This window comes from Vigna umbellata, chromosome 2, assembly GCF_029865625.1.
Source record: "Vigna umbellata cultivar VRB3 chromosome 2, Vumbellata_1.0, whole genome shotgun sequence".
NCBI classification, from domain to species: Eukaryota; Viridiplantae; Streptophyta; class Magnoliopsida; order Fabales; family Fabaceae; genus Vigna; species Vigna umbellata.
In genome coordinates, this window is record NC_142166.1 from 40,937,573 (window position 1) to 40,943,236 (window position 5,664).

At 39.5% G+C, this 5,664-nt stretch overlaps 1 pseudogene across 2 annotated transcripts; it reads left to right on the top strand.

The window, feature by feature from the left end:
• On the top strand, positions 1 to 2,392 carry LOC148204014 (pentatricopeptide repeat-containing protein At1g77360, mitochondrial pseudogene; annotated as a pseudogene). Of its 2 annotated transcripts, none has more exons than XR_015784351.1 (2): positions 1 to 1,838; positions 1,932 to 2,392. The product of XR_015784351.1 is annotated as a pentatricopeptide repeat-containing protein At1g77360, mitochondrial pseudogene, transcript variant X2 (transcript). The 2 variants fall into 2 exon arrangements; XR_015784350.1 differs by having other exon boundaries at positions 2 to 1,700.
• The last annotated feature ends 3,272 nt before the right edge of the window (positions 2,393 to 5,664 follow it).

A 5,664-nucleotide genomic window follows, 5' to 3' on the forward strand; every position in this document is an offset into this window, starting at 1 on the left:
TAAGTTGTGTTTGTGAACAACATCCATTCACCACTCCAATTCGAGAGATTTCCGAACACAACGGCGGCTTCACCACTATCAGCCACCATCAAACCATGGCGACCTGAAACTCGTTTCACAGAAATACCAGTAATTTTTCGGCAATCGCCACTTCAGACTTGAGCAATCGTCATATCCCGTTAGGGTTTGCAGACTTTCCATTGTGGAGCTTGCTTCAGGTGAATAATTTGCAAGTCTTGCTTTGTCCGCGCAATGATTAAGCTTTGTTCCCATAGAAAAAATATATTATCCAAATGGGTATTGTTTGCAAAAATGCACAGCACAAATGAGGCGATTCAGGAGGTTGGAGAAGCGAGCGAGAGAGTGAGCAAGGTTATGATGACGTGTCCCACACTGGCACTTGACACTGCTCTTAATCAAACTGGAGTTAAAGTTTCCCCTGATTTAGTTGAAGATGTTCTCAAACGATTTGAGAATGCGGTCATGTCAGCATTTCGATTCTTTGAGTGGGCAGAGAAGCAGAGAGGGTACTCGCACAGCATAAGGGCATATCACTTGATGATTGAATCTCTGGCTAAGATTAGACAGTACCAGATCGTGTGGGACCTTGTTAATGCCATGAGGAAAAAGGGCATGCTAAATGTGGAGACTTTTTGCATCATGATGAGAAAGTATGCTAGGGCTAACAAGGTCGACGAGGCTGTTTACACCTTTAATGTCATGGATAAGTACGATGTGGTCCCAAATCTTGCTGCATTTAATGGTTTGTTAAGTGCTTTGTGCAAGTCCAACAATGTGAGGAAGGCTCAGGAGATTTTTGATGCTATGAAGGGTCGATTTGAACCAGACGCGAAAACTTATAGCATTTTGCTGGAGGGGTGGGGAAAAGCTCCCAATCTTCCCCGGGCAAGGGAGGTTTTTGGAGAGATGGTTCATGCTGGGTGTGATCCTGATGTTGTTACTTATGGTATAATGGTTGATGTTCTTTGCAAAGCAGGGAGGGTCGATGAAGCAGTTGAGGTTGTGAAGGAAATGGATGAGAGCAATTGCAGGCCTACATCTTTCATTTATAGTGTCCTGGTTCATACTTATGGAGTGGAGCACCGAATTGAAGATGCTATTGATTCATTCCAGGAGATGGAGAGGAAGGGAATCAAGGCTGATGTTGTGGTTTATAATGCCTTGATTGGTGCCTTTTGTAAAGTAAATAAGTTTAAAAATGTGCGCAGGGTCTTGCAGGAGATGGAGATCAATGGCGTTGCGCCGAATTCAAGGACCTGCAATGTTATCATAAGCAGTATGATTGGTCAGGGACAGACTGATAGAGCTTTTAGAGTTTTCCGCCGGATGATCAAGTTATGTGAACCGGATGTTGATACTTACACAATGATGATAAAAATGTTTTGTGAGAAAAATGATCTGGAAATGGCTCTGCAAATATGGAAGTTTATGAAGTCAAAACAATTTGTTCCAAGCATGCACACCTTTTCTGCCCTTGTCAAGGGGCTGTGTGAAAAAGGTGATGCCGCAAAAGCTTGTGTTGTGCTTGAAGAGATGATAGAGAAGGGAATTCGACCATCACGTATTACGTTTGGGAGGTTGAGATAGTTGCTTTTAAAGGAAGGGAGAGAAGATGTGCTCAAATTTCTTCATGAGAAAATGAATCTTCTTGTCAAGGAGCCTTTACATGATTAAAAAAGGTGAATGCAGTTGGCAACTAGAAACATATAGCAAGCTTTGAATACTATTTTGTTGTCAAAACAGTTTTGTAACCACAGTTTTGTATACTTGGGATCTGCCTATTATGTAATATAGAAATCAGACCGCTTAACTTACTGGTAGACTTTTTCCTTTACTTATTCACTCTGATTTCTGTTATTATAATTTTTTATGTTGCTTCTTTTCATAAGATTTTCCTTTTCCTTTGGCAGATATGCGGATACTGCCAAGTCCTTCCCAAATATAAAATGCATTGATGATCAAACATTGTATGCCATGTCATTGCTGATGAGATCACAAGACCATTATCCACTAGATTTTCGAATGTGACATAATGATGCCCTGCATGTTATAGGGAAAACTTCCTCTAAAGTTAGAATATCTCTAAATTAGCATGGGTGTATTCACCCTTTGAATTTGAGTTAAGATTTTATGCTTGATGATCGATGAAGTTTTATTGGAAGTGAGCGGGGGTTAAAAGTATTTGCTTTGGATTTGTCCCTAGTGAATTGGAAAATATCCTGATTATCATTTAGTGAAGAAAAACCTTGCGCTAGTGGCTGTTCATGATCTCTGACAAATCAGTGATGTCACTTACCCTGCTGGTAAAGCTCCCTTTAAAACTTACTTTTATTGATCGCAGACTTAGAATGATATTCTTAGATTTTCAGTATGTTGTTTCTTTTGGCCTAAATTTTTAGCTGTTAAAATGCCATTTGAGGTGGGTCTGCATTTTATGATGTCACTTTGTTACTAGCTTATGTTGTATATAATTTAATAAACAAACACTGCTATGAGTATATTACATAGCAACAAAGATGAACACAGGAAAACAAGAATGAACCACACGGGAGAGGAAGGTTCTGCCCAATCCTTTTTCTCTCCACCATCAGCTTGACCTTTACTATATTTGTCTCACACACATAGTCCTTGAACCGTATGTTAATTATTTTGGGTTGTGGGATTTTCCTTATTTTTTCATCATTTCAGCTGCCATGTGACCTATTTCTAGCTGTCTCTATATTGTCCTCATTTGTCTTTTATGTAATTGGCTTCATTGCAAATTTAAACCAGTAGCCGATGCACATTGCAGTGGTTAACTACAGCAAATCAAACGGAATATGGCCCAACCATATAAGTTTCCTGTTGTAATTTGAGATAATATCTTCAGAATCTTCTTAATTAGAGGAAATAAATACATAATCTTTTATTTTATTTTATTTTTTTCTAGTTTTCCTAGTTTCCCCATTTTCCTATTTAGGAGAACTAGATTATTACAAATAGAGGGTATGAAAATGTATTTTTTATGAATTGAGAATAATAAAATAAGTCTTATTTTCAACTTGGTGTCAGAGCTCCTGATTTTGGGACTCGATTCCGCTACAACAAGTCGCACCGCCGCCGTTGTCCGACCACCACCGCTGTTGTCCGACCATCGCTGTTGCCTGTTGGGGTCGTTAATGGGGCAGAAAAGTGCGCCCAACACTGGCGATCACAACGCCTGAAGTCGCTTCGTGAGAGGAGCCGCCACCGCGTGTAGCCCACGCGCCCACCTCCGACGAGACCCACTCGCCGCCGCCTCCACAAACATGGTCGCCGGAGCCCCCTGAGTCCGTTCCTAGGGTCGGTGACGACTCTTTTTGGCTGTATTTGAGTAGATCTGAATTTTAAGTTTTGCTCTTTTATTCTCGGTGTGACCCACTCGTCGTTGCCGCCACAGAAGAGTTGCTGGAGCCTCCTGAGTCTGTTTTTAGGGTTGGTGACAATCCTGTTTGGCCTATATTTGAGTAGATCTAAGTTTTAAGTTCTGTTCCTTTTTTCTCGGTGTGACTCATACGCCGTTATCGTCTTGGAGACTCCTGGTTGCATTCTACGGGATGTCTGAAGTAAAAATTATTCCTTTGAAAACAATGGATGAATCAATAAGTAAGCCATTTGGATCATGTACTCTGTCAATAAAAGGAAAGATTTGCCTCAATATTGTTGATCATGTGTCTCAAGGTATTTGGATCCTTGATTCGGGTGCAACTGATCATATGACACCTTTCAGTATGTCCTTCAACTCATATGGTAAAAGAAATAAAGAACAACTTATTACAGTTGTGAATGGTCAGGGTATACCTATATGCAACTTTGGGAATATAATTTTGAACTCATCTATTGTATTAAAGGATGTTTTACATGTTCCTCAATTAGCTAATAGTCTTATCTCTGTGCAAAAACTCACAAAGGATTTAAATTGTTCAGTAACATTTTTTCCAACTTATTGTGTTTTTCAGGACCTTGGCACGGGGAAGACAATTTTAACTACTAAGGAGTAGAGTGGGTTGTATTTTTTAGTGGTTAATGACCAAAGCAACACAAAAATCATGAGTCAACAAGATACATCTGAGACGTGGGCAAAATATCAAATATGGTTACATCATCAAAGGCTTGGGCATCCTTCATTTAGTCTTATCAAGTCCTTGTTTCCCCAATTGTTTACCAGAGAGTCTGTTGAATCTTTTAAATGTGATATTTATCAATTGTAAAAACATCATCGTGCATCTTATCCTATTAGTCACAAAAAGAGTATTTCGCCATTTGATTTAATTCACTCTGATGTTTGGGGTTCTGTCATAGATTCTATTTTCGGAGCCAAATGGTTCGTTACCTTTATTGACGATTGTATCCGTGTCACGTGGACATACTGTTGTGAGGGTCGCACCTCCCACAAAAGTTGTGCATATAAGAATGCAGTATAGACTAGGAAGTGACTCCTAGGTCGTCTCTCAAGGACCATATGTGGTTCGAGTCTTAGGTCAAACACATAGTGGGGGGGGGGGGGTTTGTGATTTTTTTTTTGTTGCGGAAAAACTTAAAGCTAAAATTAAAATTAAACACAACCGAATACAATTGAAAACATTAAATTAAATAAAGAGAGTAAACTGAATGGTCCTAAAGCAAGATGTGTGAACTAATTTAAATGCACTAGAAAAATCTGAAAACTCATCTAACACTATTGAATTCAACGCATCAACAGAAGCACAATTTAGCGAAAGTAAAATAGTTGGAATGAAAACACGATTCATGAGCACATGTAGCGAGACTAAACTTTAATTGGAAAAAAGGGCGTTAACCACTTAGGATGCAGTAGACACTTCAGCAAATGCAATTCAGCTATTAAATGCAACTATTGAGGTAAAGAAATAAATTGCTGATTGAAGACATTCCCCAACGCATATCATTCACGCACATAACACTTAAAAGTAAATTCATGAACAGTAAAGATAAAAATGAAATCAGCCAACTTCTCCAAGTGAAATCATCAATCACTGTGCGCTTCTAAAAAGAAAATGAATCTGCCCTCCGAGAGCTCCACGTGACCGTGCTCATCCAGCTCCTACCTACCACATTTAAATCACTTCTTCATCCTCCAACAATTTCTGCCAAATGTCCCATCACCCTATACTTTATCCTAATCCACTCTTTTTATTCTCTGAATAAAATTAAAGACACCATCCACCTTCACAGCAGCCGCATACCACTCTCTCCCCCTTGCGTGCTTCCTAAACGTGTCACCATTTCACTTCTTTCTCCAAGAAAGAAATTAAAAACTCATTACCGCTTCATTCCAGGACGCTCCCATGCTTGTGCTCCAAACCGAAAGAAACACTACACCGTGCTCTTCTTTCCAAGTTTCCACCTTTCATTCTCTACTCCAGCTAAGCTAATAGAAATACTCTCCTAAAGTCAATCACCGTTCCATCTCTTCATGCAAAGTGAGTCACGCTTCACTTTTCTTCCAGCAAGCCGAGAGTCACCATTCCCGTATGTTCATTCTCTATCACCGCTCCATTTCTCTCTCAGCTCATCATCCACACTTATCCAAAAGAAAGAAGAAAACATTTGTGTTGCTACTGCCTAAAGAAAGAAAAGAAAAACTGATTTCCCTACTGGAATAAA